At 34.9% G+C, this 21,339-nt stretch overlaps 1 long non-coding RNA gene and 1 pseudogene across 1 annotated transcript; both read left to right on the forward strand.

The window, feature by feature from the left end:
• LOC116122502 overlaps positions 1–17,787 on the forward strand; it is a 32,627-nt pseudogene extending 14,840 nt beyond the window's left edge.
• LOC116122503 lies at positions 1,048–13,995 on the forward strand. The gene is made up of 3 exons (XR_004126912.1): positions 1,048–1,122; positions 8,273–8,313; positions 13,930–13,995. It is a non-coding gene; the product is annotated as an uncharacterized LOC116122503 (long non-coding RNA).
• Positions 17,788–21,339: the final 3,552 nt, after the last annotated feature.

A 21,339-nucleotide genomic window follows, 5' to 3' on the forward strand; every position in this document is an offset into this window, starting at 1 on the left:
GACTTGAGTATTTTGAAAAATGAATTGAGGCATAAACATTTTCTGAACAAAGCTTAACTTGTTTAAAGCTTTTGCAGAACGTCCATTTAGACTAAAGCAAGCGAAATGTGTGGAATACAAACAGCCATGACATGAAAACAGAGAAGCTGTTCGCTTTCAATTAAGTTGATGAAATTAACAAAAAAATGGAAGACAAATCACCAGGGGTTTCAAAATCAAATCAATAGGCCCACTAATTGGATGAAATAGAGACAACAGCAGGAACAAAATAATAATAGTAAAACAAAACAAACAGTAAACAAAGAAAATAATACGCGCGATTTACCCTGGTTCACCCAATGTATACTACGTCCAGCTCAGTCAATATTATTGCAATATGCCTCACCTCTCTCGTTTACAATGAATGAATTGCTCTCTCACTCATAACAAGAGAAAAATATGTTTATATACTAGGTTTAAGAGATTAAACCTAGTTTTACAAGGATTCTTATTCCTAACCCCAACCCAAAAAGGAATTAATAACTTAAAAGAAATCCTACAGCAGTTATACATGGAAAAGCCCAAAATCGCCTATGAAAGGCTACTCAAAGCGACCGATGGGTTTTCTTCAACAAACTTGATTGGTGTGGGAAGCTTTGGCTCTGTGTTTAAGGGTATCCTTGATGAAGATGGAACTATTGTTGCAATCAAAGTACTAAATCTTCAACGTCGAGGAGCTTCCAAGAGTTTCATGGCAGAGTGTAAAGCATTGAGAAACATCCATCATAGGAATCTTGTAAAAGTCATAACTTGTTGCTCAAGTATTGATTTTCAGGGCAATGACTTTAAAGCTATTGTTTACGAGTACATGCCAAATGGAAGTCTTGACAAGTGGTTACACCCAAGTTCAGAAACAGAAGAAGAGCAACCTGAAATTCAGAATCTTACCCTTCTTCAGAGAATAAACATTGCAATTGATGTGGCATCTGCAATAGAGTACCTCCATTATCGTTGCCATGAGCCAATCCTCCATTGCGATTTGAAGCCTAGTAATGTTCTTCTAGATGACGACATGACAGCTCATGTTGGGGATTTCGGTCTAGCAAAGTTTCTCCCAGAAGTCTCAAATCCAAACCAAAGCAGGTTTGTTGGCATAAGAGGAACAATAGGCTATGCAGCCCCAGGTAACCGCAAGATTGGATAATTTGAACAGTTAATTACTTGTCAAAGATCATATACTTCCTAATATAATATTATTGTGAATTGCAGAGTATGGTCTTGGAAGTGAGGTGTCGACAAATGGGGATGTCTATAGTTATGGGATCTTGTTGTTAGAGATGGTAACAAGGAAAAGGCCCACAGACCTTATGTTTGAGGGAGGCCTCAATCTTCACAATTTTGCTAAAATGGCCTTGCCTGACTGGGTGATGGACATCGTCGATCCAGTACTTCTAAATGAGGTTGAAGAGGTTACGCTACTAATCGTATACTGGTACAAGAAAGGAACATTAAAAGAGAGGAATGCCTCATCTCAATGGTAAGGGTTGGGTTGCATGTTCAATTGAGATACCACAGATCGGATAACTAACCGATGTTATTCTGAATACAAGAGGTCAAGAACATCCTTCCCAGCTTAGAACTGTTCTCATTAGGCAAGAGGTAGATTTAAACTGGCCCATTCAGAATAAGAGACTTTAGGAAATTGGAATTTTCAAAGTTGTGGGTCTTTCGAGTAGTTTGCATTCACATTTGCTTTATATGTTCATTCCTAGTGGCTCAAGTAAAATTTAAAAAAAAAAAAAAAAAAAAAAAGAAATTATGTGTAATTATGTCACCATTCCATGAAATTTCTTGACCAGGAGTATCAGAAAACGAGAAACCAAACTAAACGATAAAGTCTATGTACAGTGAGTCGAAGTCCTTTTGGAGTCCAGACTAGCGTTAATACTACTAATTGAACCCTGAGTTTCACAAACACTTGCAATACTCGCTTCACGTAAAGTACACGGAAAAGAAGCTAAGGAATTGGCTACTCCACTCTCTTTGCTTTCAGTTCGCTTTTCTTTTTTTGCATCACTATGATGCAAGTTACAGCTATTGCCAGTTCTTCCAGTTTGATCACTAGAGAATTGGCTCAAAACGAGACAGATCTTGCTACGATGCAGGCCTTCAAGTCAAAGATTATTCATGATATTGACTTCTGCACTATTCTATGATTATTTGTAGAAATTTAATGTTATATACTCATGCTCATCAGTTCTTTACCAGAAAATCAAGAGGAATGAGGCTAGAGTCTCCACTTAAATTTGACAAAAAAACTACGGAATGGACCAATTTCTTCTGTGCAGCACAGAGGACTTTGAGTATTTTGAAAAATGAATTGGGGCACAAACATTTTCTGAACAAAGCTTAACTTTTTTGAAGCTTTTGCAGAACGTCCACTTAGACTAAAGCAAGCGAAACGTGTGAAAACAAACAGCCATGACATGAAACAGAGTAACTGTTCGCTTTCAATTAAGTTGATGAAATTAACAAAAAATGGAAGACCAATCCCATGGAGGATTCTATAATTATTTTATAAAACAATTCACCAAACAACCATTAAGAAATTTTATTTATAAGCCATTGTTATTGTTTGTAGGATAGCAAGTCTATTTATGCTAAATTAATCCTAGTGTTACTAGAACAAGACATAAATAGAACAAGGAATTATTAAAAAAGAAACTAAAATAAACTGAAATAAACCTTCCTAATTTAACCAAAATCCTAAAATAATTAAACCTCCCCAATGTAAAATCATAATTAAAATTAGAAAATCTAATAATAAAAAATAATGTAGGACAAAGATTAGAATTCTGTCCTACATCAGATGTAAGACAAAGATTATTCATAATCCTCAAAGTGTCCTAAACTCGTGTTATGCAGTTGCAGGGAACCACAAGACTTTTGATCTTTTGCTACATTAATATTAACTCATGCCATCTACAAAATTTTAACAGTTAATTTACTTTTCAAAAGATTATATACTTTCTAATGTTATTCGTGTTGGGTTTCAGAGTATGGTCTTGGAAATGAGGTATCAACATATGGGGATGTCTACAGTTATGGGATCCTGTTGTTAAAGATGGCTGTTTCAACTTTCTATGATTCATTGTGGAAGAGAGTTTGAAGTCTTGGGAAATTGTGACAATGGTTTTACTAATTAATTTGGTTATTGAAGTCAACACCCAATGGTTTCCTCGTTTATTGAAGTCAACACCAAACTGAATGATAAAAGTCTATGTATATAAGTGGTTGGACTCCCTCCTCTCTTGAGCTAGTTTTTTAGAGTGAGTTCTACCTAAGCCCACTTTATCATAGTATCAAAGTCACGTTTGTTTGAGGCGATGATGGGTTTAGGCCCGTCCTTGCACACTGAGCAAAAGGGAGGCTATTGACGTTTGTTAAGTTTGTTTGAGGCGATGATGGATTTTGGGCCCGGCTTTGCATGCCGAGTTTGAGGGAGGGTATTGATGTTTGTTTGGGGCGATGATGGGTTTGGACCCAGCCTTGCACATCGAGTGTGAGGGAGGGTATTGAAGTTGAATTGACCCATATCGCCAAGTTTATGTGGTTGGGCTCCTGCTTCTCTTGAGCTAGCTTTTGGAGCCACATTTGTTTGAGGCGATGATGGGTTTGGGTCTGACCTTGCACGTCAAGCGTGAGAGAGGGTATTGACGTTTGTTTGAGGCAATGATGGGTTTGGACCCAACCTTGCACGCCAAGCGTGAGAGAGGATATTAAAGTTAAATTTGTCCCACATCGCCAAATTTATGTGGTTGGGCTCCCTCCTCTCTTGAGCTAACTTTCAAGCTTGAGTTCTACCCAAGCCTACTTTATCAATGAGATCCTATTGTTAGAGATGGTAATAGGAAAAAAACCTACATACATGTTTGAGGGAGGACTTAATCTTAATAACTTTGCTAGAATGGCCTTGTTTGACCGTGTGATGGACATTGTGGACCTTTTTTTTTATTTTTTCTAAATGATGATGAAGAGGTGTCTGCTACAAACCATAGCAAGAGAGAAACAAGAATCAACAGCAGAAAGGAATGACTCAATTCTGTGATAAGGATTGGAGTGGCATGTTTGATGGAGTCACCACAAGATCGAATGAACATAACAGATGTTGCCCATGAATTGCTATCAGCCAGGAACATCCTTCTGGAACCTAGAACTCTGCGCAACAGGCAAGGAGGTAAAATTCAAAAGTTTTAAACCACCGCTCCTGTTGATAGTTAGATAAAATGTCCGGTAGTTTTTGTAATATTCTTTAAATTAATTTTACCCTCTTAATCCTTTTTGCTAACCACAGGGTTTTGAGGAAAAGATCATGATGAAATAGTACCTGGGTTTTTCATTATATCTTATCTTACTTCATAGGTGTTACTTTAAAATTACAATAAACAAAACTTTATTTAACAACCCAGTGCCTCTCACAATATACACTTGGGTTTCAAAGGTTTGCTCAAAAAAGAAATATATTCTGAGTTACCAATGAGCTTTGGTCACACCGTAAATTATTAAACAACACTTGAGTCATGCAGCCATATAACATGAGGATATACACCTTTTGAAAATAAATGAAAAAGAAAATAATTGTGGATCACGTTCACCGTTTACATGAAAATCACGGTCCTGGATACCTTTTCTACCTTAACTAACACGGTAAGAGACTTGATCCACTTTAACTTGGTCACACTGTAAATTACTAAACACTTGAGTCATGCAGTCACATAACACGAGGATTTACCCCTTTTGAAAATAAATGAAAAAGAGAATAATTGTGGATCACGTTCACCGTTTCCTTTACATGAATCACTATCCTGGATGTCTTTTCTACCTTAACTAACATGGTAAGAGACTTGACTCCACTTTAAATTGAGAAAAGACAAAAATATGCATTGACTAATTCTTGTGTGTATCACATCAAGTGCAGGAGGCCCTTGGAATTTTGAAAATTGAATTGAAGGATAAATATTTTCTCAGCAAGAGGAGAAGAATATTTGTTTTCTTTTCAAATCATAAGCAGATAGAAGCATTTGTAGAACGTCTATTTAGACTGAAAAAAAAAAAAAATGGTGAAAAGAAGCCATAACATGAAGCAGAGAACTGTTAGCCTTCTAGTTGATGAAATTAATAAAAATGATACACCTACAAGAGGATTCAAAGGAGCAAGATTGCCTTTTGATTTGAGCCATAAATTTAATAAGCTAGCCTCAGATCGAAAAGAAGAAGAAAACTTTACACATCTCTTATAAAAAATATAAATAAATAAATAAATACAGTTAACAAAAATTCAACTGATTTTGATCTTTTTACGGTATATTAAGAGAAAAAATCATATTTCATGAGATTGGTGTAGGAAAGAATTTAAAATATTATAAAAAAAATATAATTATGTAACACTAGTCAAATTTCTTTACCATTATATACACGATAAAGAAAATCTTAAAGTTACGTGACACTACTCAATTCTCTGTTTTAAGTCCAGATTTGCTATAATTAATGCCACTGAATAGGCGTTAGTGTTTCACAAACTCAACCTATATATACTGACAATGCCAAGTAAGGTTAGATCACAGCTCACCTTCAGAAATGAATTCAATGATGAGTCACTCACTTACCCTTCAATCTATTCTTCTTTTTTGCATCATGGTGATACAGTTTACAAATTTTGTCAATTCTGAATTGGCTGAAAGCGAGACAGATCGTGTTGCCTTGCAGGCCTTCAAGTCAAAGATTATTCTTGATCCTCAAGGTGTCCTTAACTCCTGGAATGATTCTCGACACTTCTGCGATTGGGAGGGGATTACTTGCGGTCGCAGGCATAGAAGAGTCACCTTCTTAGAACTACGTTCAAGAGGTTTGTCTGGGTTGTTGTCACCATCCATTGGCAACCTCAGCTTCCTACAAAAGTTCGATGTCTCAAACAATAGTCTCCAAGGTGAAATCCCTCCCGAAGTTGGTCGTTTGTTCAGGTTAAAAGATTTACAGCTGCACAATAACTCCTTGGTGGGAGAAATTCCAGCCAACTTGTCCCATTGCTCAAGGCTTACATTCTTATATCTAGGAAAAAACAATCTTGTAGGGAAATTTCCATCAGAGTTTGTCTCCTTGATGAACATCAAAATATTATCTGTACACTTAAACAGTTTGACAGGAGGCATCCCACATTTTATTGGGAATCTTACCTCCCTCGAAATATTAGATTTAGCTGGCAACGCTTTTGGAGGAAACATTCCAGATTCATTGGGTCGACTGAAAAATTTAACAAGTCTTGGACTTGGTCTAAACAACCTATCTGGTACGGTTCCTCCTTCTATATATAATCTTTCCTTTCTTGTTAATTTTTCTTTGAGTCTCAATCAACTCCATGGAAGTCTTCCACCAAATTTAGGTCTTGCTCTTCCTCATCTCAAATTTTTTCAAATGTCCAATAATTTATTTAGTGGATCTATTCCAGTATCTTTATCCAATGCTTCAAAACTGGAACGTATTCAATTGAACAACAATGATTTTCTGGAAAACTGTCAGTTGACTTTGGAGGCCTACAACATCTTGAAAGGCTAACTGTGGGCATTAATAAGTTAGGAAGTGGGGAAGGTAATGAGATGAGTTTTTTAAATTCGTTGGTCAACTGTAGCAATTTGAGTAGTATCAACATAGGTGTAAACCAATTCAGGGGACCCTTGCCTCATTCCATCGCTAATCTCTCTAGTAGTACACTCCAATATTTTGACATTTCTGCTAATAATTTGTATGGAAACATTCCTTCGGGGATAGGCAACTTGGTTAGCTTAATTTTTTTCGAGAGTTCCTCTAACCAATTTTCAGGCACAATTCCCGAAGAACTAGGTAAGCTTGACAACCTTGGACTTTTAGCTATGGAATACAACAAACTTTCAGGAGAAATTCCTTTGTCTCTAGGAAACTTGTCGAAACTCAACTACCTTTTGTTGAACAATAACAAATTATCTGGAGTCATCCCTTACAGTTTAGGAAAAATGAAACAATTACCATATTTGGATCTTTCCCAAAATGAACTTAGTGGAACCATACCCAAGCAAATTTTTGAAATAACATATCTGTCAATTTCACTGAATTTAGCCCGAAACCAATTGATTGGAACTATACCTCCAAACATTGGTAACCTGAAAGTTATATCAGCTTTTGATGTGTCTGATAATAATTTATCTGGTGAAATTCCAAGTCAACTTAGTCTTTGTTCTAGTCTAGAATATCTTGCAATGGATGGCAATGCTTTCCAAGGATTTATACCTGCATCATTGAGTTCTCTGGGAGGTATTCGAATCATTGATCTTTCTCGCAACAATTTTTCTGGCCAAATTCCAAAATTCTTAGAGAGTCTCCCTTTGGAGAATCTAAACCTATCCTTCAATAATTTTGAGGGTGAAGTGCCATTGAAAGGTGTTTTTGCAAATGCAAGTGCAATATCACTTATCGGAAATAGTGGTAGACTTTGTGGAGGAATAGCTGAACTACATTTGCTCAAATGCACTAGCGAGAATGCAAAGAAAGAGAGGATCTCTCCACGAACCAAAATATTGATATCAATTGCAAGTGTCCTTTCAGGACTAACCATGATGTCATTATTCATTTTTTGTTGGCTCAGAAAGAGAAGCATGAAACAACCTTCTGAATCTGGATCTAGGTTGATAAAAGAACTTCTGAATGTATCCTATGAAAGGCTACTCAAAGCAACCGATGGGTTTTCTTCAACAAACTTGATTGGTGCGGGAAGTTTCGGCTCTGTGTTTAAGGGTATCCTTGACGAAGAAGGAACTATTGTTGCAATCAAAGTACTAAATCTTCTGCGTCGAGGAGCTTCCAAGAGTTTCATGGCAGAGTGTAAAGCGTTGAGAAATATCCGTCACAGGAATCTTGTAAAAGTCATAACTTGTTGCTCAAGTATTGATTTTCAAGGCAATGACTTTAAAGCTATCGTTTATGAGTACATGCCAAATGGGAGTCTTGACAAGTGGCTGCACCCAACTCTAGAAACAGAAGAAGAGCAACCTGAAATTCAGAATCTTACCCTTCTTCAGAGAATAAACATTGCAATTGATGTGGCATCTGCAACAGATTATCTCCATTATCGTTGCCATGAGCCAATCCTCCATTGCGATTTAAAGCCCAACAATATTCTTCTAGATGATGACATGACAACTCATGTTGGAGATTTCGGTCTAGCAAGGTTTCTCCCAGAAGTCTCAAATCCAAATCAAAGCAGCTCTGTTGGCGTAAGAGGAACAATAGGCTATGCAGCCCCAGGTAACCACAAGATTGGATAATTTGAAAAGTTAAATACTTGTCAAAGATCATATACTTCCTAATATAATATTATTGTGAATTGCAGAGTATGGTCTTGGAAGTGAGGTGTCGACAAATGGGGATGTCTATAGTTATGGGATCTTGTTGTTAGAGATGGTAACAAGGAAAAGGCCCACAGACCTTATGTTTGAGGGAGGCCTCAATCTTCACAATTTTGCTAGAATGGCCTTGCCTGACCGGGTGATGGACATTGTCGATCCAGTACTTCTAAATGAGGTTGAAGAGGTTGCTACTGCTAATCGTATACTAGTACAAGAAAGAAACATTAAAAGAATGGAATGCCTCATTTCAATGGTAAGGGTTGGAGTGGCATGTTCAATGGAGATACCACAAGATCGAATGAACATAACCGATGTTATTCATGAATTACAAGAGGTCAAGAACATCCTTCTCCAGCTTAGAACTGTTCTCATTAGGCAAGGAGGTAAGATTTAAACTCTCTTTTGTTTAGGAGATAAAATTTCTTGTAACTTTTCAACTATTTTTCTAATTTTTTTTTCTATGTTGTTGCCGTTTTTAATCACAAGGCTAAGATATTAATATCTTCATCAAGCAATTTGAGCAAGGTGAAAAGATAACGGAGTTTCTGAGATGATCTGCTAGGCCACCAGCATTTTATCAACCTATTTGTATTTTATTTTCATTTTAAAGTTAAATCCCTTTGACGGATACTTTTATTGAGTTTGAATGTTTGATTTAAGAAGTTCAATATAAGCAGTGTTGATCATGAATTGTAGCTTCTAAGATTTAAACTACCTCTCTTCTTGATTGGTGATCTAAAATGTGTCATACATGTTATAACTACTCACAAAAAGAATCAACCAAAATAGCAACAGATCAAGAACAAGAATCACACCAAACACACACAAGAACAACCAGATTTACCGTGGTTCACTTGCTCTATATTTGAGCAAACTACGTCCACGTTGAACTTGAGAATCACACGAGCTCGCTGCACTAATACTGTCAAGATTATAGATTACACACACAGCAACACAAATCCCTCAAAACCCCCTTCTTCAACCCGTAACTCACCCTAGAGATTACACCCTTTGAATCTGCCATCATCCAACAATACAGTTTTTGATATTTTCTTTCAAATACTTTTAGCCTATTCCTTTTTATTAATCGCGGGGCTATGAAATTAAAATCATCATATAAACTAAAAGAAATTCCAAATTAAAGCTCACACCATCCCTAATTTACATTCACAATTTTATACAATTTCAAAGAAATTCAAATATATTGAATAAAATTTTGAAAATATGGAGAATTTAAGTCAAAAACTTTGTATTGTGTGATAGACGTCAGAAAATTCTTAAGTTTGTTGTTAGATTAGAACTCCATTGAAACATCTGAGACTTGAGATGAGAGAATTATAGAGAGGTGAGAGGACGAGAAAAAAAGAAGATAATTGATTTCTACTGGTGTATATATATATATATATATATATATATACCCCTTGTTCTTTTTTATTTATACAGGGCCCCCCATTAAGATTTTTTACATTTTTAATTAGTCTCTGATCTTTACATTTTTAAGTTTCCCTCCTATTTTAGCTGATATTTCCCCTCCCCATTCACTTGAGACTTGAGAGCCAAACAACACAAGCAAGCTCTGTGAGAACATTTGAGGTAATTTTAATTTCTTAAAAGTTCGTCGTCAACTTTTTAATTTTCTGAATTTCATTTTCTGTATCTATCTGTTCTAGCTATAAATTTTGCTCACTCTAGGGTTTCATATCTTTTAGAATTTATTTTAGTTTACATTTCTTGTTGTTGCTTCGGAATAATGAGTTCTAGGTTGGAATTGGATCTAATTCTCGCTTAGAGCTTAGATATTGGGTTGGATGTTTCACTCAATGTGTTTATATTTTGCAATTGCAAAATCTGATTCGTTTATTTTGATGGAAATACATGTATGGTTCAGATCCCATGTCTTCATACCATCAATAGTCTTCAATTCAACTATGAAATTGCTATATGTGATAATGTTATATGTTTGCGCACATTATATAATGGTGAAGAAATTTGACTATTGTTACATAATTATTTTTTTAAATTTTTTCTTACAACAGTCCCATGAAATATGATTTTACTCTTAATATACCGTAAAAAAATCAAAATCAGTTGAATTTTTGTTAACCATTATTCATTTATTTTTTAAAAGAGATGTGTGGGCCTCCTGCACTTGGTGTGCCACACACAAGAAATTAGTCAAGGCATATTTTTTTCTTTCCTCAAGTTAAAGCGGAGTCAAGTCTCTTACCATGTTAGTTAGTTAAGGTAGAAAAGGTATCCAGAACCATGATTTTCATGTAAAGAAATGGTGAACGTGATGTTGGATTTTAATACAAGAAATTGGCAGCAAAACAGCAGCAGCAAACCAGTGAAAGAACAGTAACGAAACAGCAGAAGAACAATAGTGAAACAGCAGGAAAATTGCAAGAGAACTACAGGAAAAACAGCAGAGATACAGCAGTGATACAGCAAAAGAACAGCAGTGAAAAGGCAGGAAAAACAGCAGCAAGAACAGCAGAGAGACAGCAGCAATACAGCAACAATACAGCAGTGAAACAGCAACGAACACAGCAGCGAAATAGCAGCAAGACAGCAGCGTCAAGGCTTGCAAAAGCATTTTCCTTCAGATCAAAATTCCGCCCCTATTAGAAGAACCTTCGTGATACAACAAGGCTCAACAACGGATTAATCTCCAGGATACAATGACGAATCTTTTTTTAGAGTGCACACTCTAAAAGAGATTTAGAACAATATAAGAAAAATAACAGTGATGAAGGAGAGCTGGAAAGTTAAAAATCATAGAGAAACAAAGAATTTTCAAGTGAAAAGTTGTGTCTTTCAAATGAGAAAACCACCCCCTTTTTTTACTTGAAATTCTGCCCGTTTCCCTTGCTGTAACCAAAGTCAATCAATGGCTTTTAAAACCATAACTACCTATTTGAATTGCAATAACTTGGAACAATTCAATTGCCTTTACTACGTAACAGGCCAACAAAAAAACAATCTTCAATATCAATTGTACATAACAGTCCAAAAGCAATTAAAATTTCAATTGATTTTAGCACATAACAGTCCAAATCACATAACAGTCCAAAGCAATTAAAATTTGGTATTTTGAAATACCATAACAGCAGCTTTTATCACACTGTTCAGATTAGAAGATTTAATACTTCAAAATAACTCCTTGGTGAGAGAAATTCCAGCCACCTTGTCCTGTTGTTCCAGGCTTACATTGTTACATTTAGGATATAACAAGCTAGTTGGGAAATTCCAGCAGAGTTTGTCTCCTTGTTCAACCTCAAAATCATAGCTCTGCACGTTAACAGTTTGACAGGAGGTGTCCCACCATTTCTTGGGAATCTTACCTCCCTGGAAAAGATATCTATTGCTTCAAATGCTTTTGAAGGAAATATTCCAAATTCATTGGGTCAACTAAAAAATTTAACAAGTCTTCTAATTGGTGGAAACAACCTATTTGGTGTTGTCCCTCCTTCTATATAAAATCTCTCCTCCCTTGTTAATTTTTCTGTCTCAGAATCAACTTGAGGGAAGTCTTCCACCAAATTTGGGCCTTACTCTTCCTCGTCTCCAATTTTTTCAGATATCAAATAACTCATTTCGTGGATCTATTCCGGTATCTTTATCCAATGCTTCAGAACTCCAACATATTGAGCTGGAAAGAAATAAATTTTCAGGAAAATTTTCCGTTGATTTTGGAGACATGCAACACCTTCAATGGCTAAGTTTGAACAATAATAATTTAGGAAGTGGGGAAGGTGATGAGATGAGTTTTATCGACTCTTTGGCCAACTGCAGCAATTTGAGGACGTTCTCCGTAGCTGAAAACCAATTCAGAGGACCCTTGCCCCATTCAATAGGTAACCTTTCTAGTACTAAACTGCAACGTTTATTTGTTGGTGGGAATAAATTGTATGGAACAATCCCATCAGGGCTAGGCGGCCTTCTTAACTTGACTTTGTTGTGTATGCCTTTTAACAACTTTTCAGCACAATTCCCGAAGAATTAGGTAAGCTCCAGAACCTTGTATTTTTAGATCTGTCTAGCAACAAACTCTCCAGTGAAATTCCTTCTTCTTTTGGGAACCTGTCCAAAATCATTAAGCTATGGTTGTTAGATAACAAATTATCAGGAATCATCCCTTCTAGTCTAGGAACAGTTAACAGAGTTGGATCTTTCCCAAAATGACCTTAGTGGAACCATACCACAGCAAGTTTTTGAAATAACGTCTCTGTCAATTTCACTAGATCTATCCCAAAACCAATTGATTGGACACATACCTCCAAACATCGGTAACCTGAAACATCCATACAATTTTGATGTGTCTGATAATAATTTGTCAGGTGAAATTCCGAGTCAACTTAGTCTTTGTTCTATTCTAGAATCACTTTTAATGGATGGCAATGCTTTCCAAGGATTTATACCTACATCATTGAGTTCTCTAAGAGTTATTCGAATCATTGATCTTTCTCTCAACAATTTGTCTGGTCTTCAAAATTCTTAGAGACTCTCCCTTTGGAGAATTTAAACCTGTCCTTCAATAATTTTGAGGGTGAAGTGCCATCAAAAGGAGTTTTTGCAAATGCAAGTTTAATATCACTTGTCCGAAATAGTGGTAGACTTTGTGGAGGAATAGCTGAATTACATTTGCTCAAATGCACTAGCAAGAATGCAAAGAAAGAAAGGATCTCTCCGCGAATCAAAATATTGATCTCAATTGCAAGTGGCCTTTCAGGACTAACCGTGATGTCAATATTCATTTTTTGTTGGCTCAGAAAGAGAAGCGTGAAACAACCTTCTGAATCTGGATCCAGGTTGATAAAAGAACTTTTGAATGTATCGTATGATAGGCTACTCAAAGCGACCGATGGGTTTTCTTCAACAAACTTGATTGGTGTGGGAAGTTTTGGCTCTATGTTTAAGGGTATCCTTGACGAAGAGGGAACTATTGTTCAATCAAAGTACTAAATCTTCAGCGTCGAGGAGCTTCCAAGAGTTTCATGGCAGAGTGTAAAGCGTTGAGAAATATCTGTCATAGGAATCTCGTAAAAGTCATCACTACTTGCTCAAGTATTGATTTTCAGGGCAATGACTTTAAAGCTCTTGTTTATGAGTACATGCCAAATGGAAGTCTTGACAAGTGGTTACACCCAGGTCCAGAAACAGAAGAAGAGCAACCTGAAATTCAGAATCTTACCCTTCTTCAGAGAATAAACATTGCAATTGATGTGGCATCTGTAATAGATTATCTCCATTATCGTTGCCATGAGCCAATCCTCCATTGTGATTTAAAGCCCAGTAATGTTCTTCTAGATGATGACATGACAGCTCATGTTGGAGATTTCGGTATAGCAAGGTTTCTCCCAGAAGTCTCAAATCCAAATCAAAGCAGCTCTGTTGGCGTAAAAGGAACAATAGGCTATGCAGCCCCAGGTAACCACAAGATTGGATAATTTGAACAATTAATTACTTGTCAAAGATCATATACTTCCTAATATAATATTATTGTGAATTGCAGAGTATGGTCTTGGAAGTGAGATGTCGACAGATGGGGATGTCTACAGTTATGGGATCTTGTTGTTAGAGATGGTAACAAGGAAAAGGCCCACAGACCTTATGTTTGAGGGAGGCCTCAATCTTCACAATTTTGCTAAAATGGCCTTGCCTGACCGGGTGTTGGACATTGTCAATCCAGTACTTCTAAATGAGGTTGAAGAGGTTACTGCTACTAATCGTATACTGGTACAAGAAAGAAACATTAAAAGAAAGGAATGTCTCATCTGAGTGGTAAGGGTCGGAGTGGCATGTTCAATGGAGATACCACAAGATCGAATGAACATAACCAATGTTGTTCATGAATTACAAGAGGTCAAGAACATCCTTCTCCAGCCTAGAACTGTTCTCATCAGGCAAGGAGGTCAATCAGTTTGAGCGAGGTGAAAAGTGAATGGAGTTTCTGTGATTATCTGCCAGGCCACCCACATTTTATCAACCTATTTGTATTTTATTTTCATTTTAAAGCTAAATCCCTTTGATGAAAGTTTGTTGGACACTTTTATTGAGTTTGAATGTTGGATTTAAGAGTTTCAAGATTTCTACGTATCTTATTTCATTTGGATGGAGTGACTTAAAAATTACAATAAACAATTCCCACCAAAAGGCCCAGTTTAGCAGAAAGGTCAGTAGGCAATAAACAGTTTCAATCTGTCAGTCACCATTTGAACATTAGAATGTTTTCTATCTAATTTGAATACTCAATTACTTGTCAAAAAGATCATGAATTTTCTAATGTTATTCTTGCAAATTGGAGTATGGTCTCGGAAGTCTAGAGATGTCAACAAACAGGGATGTCTACAGTTTTTGAATCCTGTTATTGGAGATGATAATGAGGAAAAGGCCGGAGAAATTATGTTTAAGGGAGGCCTTAGTTTTCATAACTTTGCGCAAAGATGAAGAGTTTACGTCAAAAACTTCGTATTGTGCGGGAGACATCACAAAATTCTTAAGTTGCTTGTTAGATTAGAACTCCATTGAAACATCCGAGAGTTGAGAGGAGAGAATGAGAGAGGTGAGAGGACGAGAAAAGAAACAAGGCGGAAGCGAAGAGAATTGATTTCTACAGGTATATCTATGGGTGAGTAATTTTTGAAACCCCTTATTCTTTTTTATTTATACAAAAGCCCCTAAATTAAGATTTTTTGTATTTTATCTAAAATTTTCCCTCGCCATTCACTTGAGAATTGAGAGAATGAGAGCCAAACAAACACAACCAGGCTCTGTGAGAACATTTGAGGTAATTTTAATTTCTTAAAAGTTCGTCATCAACTTTTTACTTTTCAGAATTTCATTTTCTATATCAGTCTGTTCTAGCTATAAATTTTGCTCACTCTAGGGTTTCAGATCTTTTCGAATTTATTTTAGTTTACATTTCTTCTTGTTGCTGAGGAATAGTGAGTTCCAGGTTGGAATTGGATCTAATTCTCGCTTAGAGCTTAGATATTTTCTTGTTTTAATCTTGGTTTGGATGTTTTAGTCAATGTGTTTATATTCTTGCAACTGGGAAGTCTGATTCGTTCATTTTGATGGAATCACATAAACGGTTCAGATCCCCTGCATTCTCTACGCTGAAATTCATTTATATTCACAATTTATTATAATTAATTTTTTATATTTTGTTCCCTAGCTGTTAAATATCTCATAAATGTGAAGGAAAAATCAAGAGACACTGCTTAATGTCTCATAAATTATTATGACATTGATGATATTCTTGTATAGGAAGAGATTATTATCTTGGTCTTCATACTCGCAGTTGTCTTTAATTCAACTCTGAAATTGCTTAATGATTTTTCTTTTTTTCTTTTGCTAGATTTCAGCTCGTCCCTGTTGTGTTCCATAAGTCAGCTAATGGAGTGAAAGTTTATCCCAGCGCTGAAGACTGTGCAAGTTTACTGGAGTTTGGTGGAAATTAATGTTCAATGACTGTATCATAATATATTATGTTTTTGGTGGTTGTTCTCAGGTTGAAGAAGGTGCGAAGGTAGAGCAGCCATTTTGGCTTGCTCAGGAGTTATATTTAAGGCAAACTGTATCAATAAATGTTCCGACTTGTTTCAACCAAAGGTAATTCGTTTCTAGTGTTATTCTTATTTCTAACTAAAGATAGTAAAAACACTAAGAAATTCATTAAAAACTGACTTGCAAGAAGAATTTTCAACATGATTTTGCTTTATGTGTGAATGGTGTAGAATGGGCCCTTGGTCATTAAAAAGCAATCAGATTTTGTATTCTAATATGTGGGTTACTTTTGTTCACCAGTCCAACTAGGTCAAATTATTTTGTCAAAGTCTTCTAGAGTTTGTTGTTCTTATTGTATTTCTTTGATCCCTCCCTCCCCTTTTGCTTTTTCGAGTGACCAAACCCCCTCTAGAATTAGGTGGTTTTAACCAAGTACTATGTTCGCAATTTCTTGCAAAGTTGTCCTACGTTCAAATGAATGCATGAAGAATGACATATTTATTTATGTGAATGAGAATCTGAAGATGTGAATATTTGTTTACTTTTCTAGTCTTCTTTGTTTTAATTGAATACCAGAACAAGGCGGGAAATCCAGGCTGATGCTGCAAATGTGGATCTGAGATCTAGGTGTCAATATTTCTACAAATTTGGTTGTAAGATAGCACAAATGTGAGTTTCTGCTACTCACTAGCTTCCTCACATGCATACAGTTTTTCTTGCCTTTTGATTACTTTCTTTATAATGCATCTCTCCCATTCTTCTTGTCCCTTACATAGTAAATTGCTATCTTCATATGTGTTGTTTTCGTAATGTCATTATACGGCACTTTGTCAATTTGGAAAAGAAAGCAATATGCTAAAGATTTGATGTTATTACAAATTTTCCATGTTATGTTTCACCGCTTTTTTAGAACAAAGTTGATCTGGTTATTTATTGCATAAAAAATTTGAACTGGTCGCTAGTTTTTCCTAGTTTATGTATCTTATTGAAACTGTGAAGCATATTGAAGGTATAGAGCTCTAAACTTGCATTTTCATGGCTTGGGATGGAATAAAGGATGTAGTCACTTCCTTGTCTCAGAAGATCAATATGTATGTTAGAGATAGAATTCATTGGAAAGTTAATGTTGAAAACAGTACAGTGAAAAGAGAAATGAACAGAATCACCTGTTCATGTTTTTATTATCCTAAATGTTGGTAGCTTGTATCAAGTGCGTTAGCCTAGTAATGTGGTTAGTGGATACTTCTTTGTTCCTTTATCTCTAAACATAATGATGCTTTTTCATTACATCTAATTCAGGAAGGGCACAGTTAACACATATAAAGTTGTGTAGGATGGATGGTATACTTGTAATTAATTAACATTAAGCAATTCATAAGCAGTTTTAGTTGCTAGCTATTGCTTTGAACTGTGCAGTTGCACTAATCATTTTTCAACTTCCCAACATGAAATTCACTCTTGAGTTTTTATTTACTTGGCTCTTGTTTTCATAGATAGGATTGGTGATCGAACAATTGGAAAGATCGATGCTCCTGTCTACATTTCGGATGTGGTATAAGGACTTTACCAAGGCACACACCATGGCTTATGCAGTGGCTTCCAAATTCTTGATGGTTTTAACAAAAGAAGAAACTAACCATGAGATTATTTTTGCTCATTTAACCACATATCTTCCATTTTCATGTCACATCTATTACCCATATTAGCAATAATGATAAAATGCTTTTGCCTGTGTAGCGTAAATAGCCGCACAAAACTCCATGGTAGCCTTTAAAAAGTGGTGGATATGTGGCCCCAAATTTCAGAGGGCCTCAGTTCTTGGGGGAAGAGGAAACCAATTGAGTAGGTGCTTTTCCTGATTATAATTTGTTGGACACCATGTGAGTCTACTTGTAAGTGTAAGTGTGATGCAATATAGAAAGTAGTACTTGAGTTTAGATTTTAAGAATTTATAAGTTTCTTTGACCTTTTCCATTGACAATATTAGTTTATAGTAACACTAACCTTACAAAGAGGCATACAAAAAGTCATACAAAGAGACAATCCTTACATTTAAAAGAAGGGAAAAAAAGAGAGAGAAAGAGGCAATCATGAATTTTAAGGGTAGGGATTGTCTCTTTGTATGGCTCTTTGTATGCCTCTTTGTAAGGCTAGTGTTACTCATTAGTTTATATGTTGCAGAAGTAGCAAAGAAAGAAGGAAAGCCTATTGCTGTTTGTGATGATTTGGTAATTTGTCAATAGCTAGATACTGCTATTTATAAAATTTTGAAGCCCTTGTCTACGTGGCTTCAAAAAACACTTTTTTAATAATAAATATGTTATTTAGAATTTTTTTTTTTTAGTTTGGAGATAAAAATGATGCTTGAGTGGAGCATTGATCCTCACGTCAGTGGGCCTAATATATTCCAGCTAGGTGATTGGTAGAATTGATTTGTTGCATGTGATGACTATGGGCTTAAACAGTTTATGTTATTGTTTAAGTGATGAGATTAGATATTTTGGTCGGAAGATATTTTTTCATCTTACACTTATTGCCTGATTATCTGATTCTGATGAATTATGCTTTTTAATCTTCCGTGGCATATCTGACTCTGATTCTGGTAAGGATGAATTGTGTTTTTTGATCAACTTATAGTTATTTCATTTTCATTTTAAAGTTAAATCCCTTTGATGAAAGTTTGTTGGATACTTTTTATTGAGTTTGGATGTTTGATTTAAGAATTTCAGCATTTCTTCAAATCTTATTTCATTTCGATGGAGTGAAATAAAATTACGATAAAAATGGCAAAGACAATACAAACCAAAACACCCAGTTTAGCAATAGAGTTACTAGGCAATATACAGTTGTAATTAGTCAGTCACCATATGAACATTAGAATGTTTTCTATTTAATATGAATGATTAATTACTTGTCAAAAAGATCATGTATTTTCTAATGTTATTCTTGTGAATTGGAGTATGGTTTTAGAAGTCATAAGGTGTCAAAAAATAGGGATGTCTACAATCTTGGAATCCTGTTATTGGAGATGACCACGAGGAAAAGACCCACAAATATTATGTTTGAGAAAGTTGTTAATCTTGTGCACATTGTGGATCCAGTACTTCTAAATGTTGATGAAGAGACAACTGCTACTAACCATAGGCTGAAGGAAATCGTAAACAACATCAGCAAGGAATGTCTCATTTCCATTGCAAGGATTGGAGTGGCATGTTCAATGGAGTCACCACAAGATTGAGAGGTTCTGCTCTTTCATTTATATTATTTTTAGCCTATTCCTTTTATTAATAGCTGGGTTATGCTATTAATATCCTCATCAAAACTGCACTTTGATTGAACTAAAAGCTGAGAATACAATAATTGATCCTTGTTAAATGTAATATGTTTCTCCATTAAAGTGGATATTTTATGGAATTGTGCTTCTATATATGCTTATCATATTTTTAACTTTTTGCCGTGGATAAAAGTTTAGTTATTACATGAGTAGTGTTATTTAAGCCTTACCAATTTTCTTTCTAAGTCCCAACAATAATTTTTTTAAATATATATATTCTTTAAATTGTTGATTACCATAAGGGCATTTATTCTTTTAGTATACCTCTATATTAAAAATTTCTTTCTTTCTTAAACCCTGAAATGAAAGATGGAATCAAACAATAAAATAAAATCACAATGGGTATTCCATTAACAGTTCATGTTTTAGGGTTGCTTCAAGAGATTCAATTTAACTCTTGATTAGACTTGCAAGTTAAACTCTCTATTTTTTTAATACTCAGGAGAACACCCAAAACAAAAAAGAGGAAACAAATAACTAAATGATTGCATAATTTAAGTTTTACCAAAAAAATAAAATAAAATGGATACTTAAATTAATCCAAGGCCCAAAAAAAAAAAAAAAAAAAAAAAAAATGTGACAGACGAGGTTACCAAAGATTTTGTAGAAATAAAAAGTAAAAAAGAACAATTTGTAACCTTAAAGGAATAGTTTGGTGGTCAAAAAAGTTGTTTTCTTAAATGATTTTTTTAGGTTCAATCCACCTTAGGCCACCAACCATATTTGTGGCTTATTTGAAAGATTTGAAATTGTAAAAAAAAAAACAAATATATTTGTGTTGAAAGAAATTGACTGAAGAGAAGAGGAAAACTGGCTCATTTCAGAATAAGACACTTCATGGAAATTGGAATTTTCAAAGCTGTGGGTCTGCCAACTTGTTTTCATTCCAGGTGTACTTTTATATGTATGCAATGAATATGAACTAAATTTGTAGGTTTCATTGGAAATTTCTTGGAAAACATTAATGCAACTTTCTACTCCTTGTGGAAAAATCACAAACAGAATTTATGACAAAGGAGAAATAATTATGCTCCTTAGTCTTGTTCATGATAATCAAATGATACGTTTGCGTGACTTACAGGGAAGAATTGATTGATCGATGTTTGCGTGACTAATAAGGTAGAATTGACTCCACTAGAGATTCGAAAATCGTAAAATTTCTCAACTATTTCAATAGCATTAAGGGTGTAAAATTTCTCAGCTATTTCTTTTAACATTTATGTATTTAATTATCCAATAAATTGTAGGTAATAGTTAAATTCAAATAATTTTAATGCTCTCTATCATTTGATTCAATGTAGAACATAAATTTATAATTAACATACTCATAGTTTTCTTTAAATTACCAACCAAGATATTGATAAAAGTGGTCATATTAATAAGTCAATCTTGACACAAATGATAAAACTCTAGCAAATTTGAATACAAATAACCAAATTTAATAGTGATATGGCTATAATTCATTAATCCATGAGTTTAGTGGTAGACACACCATTTAAAACAGAAAGGTGAAGTTAGCTAATAAAAAAAGCATTGGAAGGCAAGATCAAAGATCAGTAGCCATCTTGCTTTGAGAAATGAATACATTAATACAATTTCAATCCGTTTTACTGTTTTGCATCAAGGTGATACAGTTTACAACTTCCGTTTTGGGATTATAAAGGGTAAATTAGACTGGACACTCCGATTATTTTAAAAAAAAAAAAAAAAGGACAATTTGCTAATATTAAAAACAAACAAATATATTTGTGATGAAAGAAATTGACTGAATTAATGCTGGCCCATGGGGAGAGGAAAACTGGCCCATTTCAAAAAGGGACACTTTATGGAAATTGGAATTTTCAATGTTGTGGGTCTGCCAAGTAGTTTTTATTCCACGTTACTTTTATATGTACGCAATGAATATGAACTAAATTTGTATGTTTCATTAGAAATTTCTTGGAAAACATTAATGCAACTTTTTACTCCTTGTGGAAAAATCATACACATAATTAAAGATAAAAGGAGAAATAATTATGTTTCTTAGTTTTGTTCATGATAATCAAATGATACGTTTGAGTGACTTACAAGAAAAAATTG

The sequence above is a fragment of the Pistacia vera genome, unplaced genomic scaffold, assembly GCF_008641045.1.
Source record: "Pistacia vera cultivar Batoury unplaced genomic scaffold, PisVer_v2 Contig135, whole genome shotgun sequence".
NCBI lineage: Eukaryota > Viridiplantae > Streptophyta > Magnoliopsida > Sapindales > Anacardiaceae > Pistacia > Pistacia vera.